Genomic DNA, 497 nt, shown 5'->3' with positions numbered 1-497 from the left:
TCGAATCAGGCTAACAGAGTTCTACTTAAGCCATGAAAGACTAGGCTGAGAATTCCCATGGTCTCGAAATTAACCACTTAACACGAGCATTTATCACTGACTGACATACAAGCAAACCAAAACAATAGTTTGTTTCTTCTTACATGTGTCGCGATTACCTGTCATATATTTAAAAGTCAATTGTGATTTTTTTAAATGACATATTATTTGTATTACACACATACTTACCGCCCCACATTCTTTCATGGTAATTAATATTGAGATAAAAAAGCTTTTCTCCTTTCTCTGTTTAGAAATGACTCCTCGTGAATTATTTCGCTTTCGAATTCATAAACAGAAACGTTAAATGGCTTCTTATGTATAATGGCAATTCAAATGTAACGGCTTTCTATACGTAACGGTTTCTCGTATGTAACAGCTATTATACATAACGGCTTCTCTTATGTAACGGCTTTTTATGAATAACGTAGAGAGGACAAGAAGAAAGAGAAAAGGAA

The sequence above is a fragment of the Penaeus monodon genome, chromosome 19 (genome assembly GCF_015228065.2).
Source record: "Penaeus monodon isolate SGIC_2016 chromosome 19, NSTDA_Pmon_1, whole genome shotgun sequence".
NCBI classification, from domain to species: Eukaryota; Metazoa; Arthropoda; class Malacostraca; order Decapoda; family Penaeidae; genus Penaeus; species Penaeus monodon.
The sequence above is the reverse complement of the archived record's forward strand: the minus strand, read 5'-3'. Positions refer to the sequence as shown.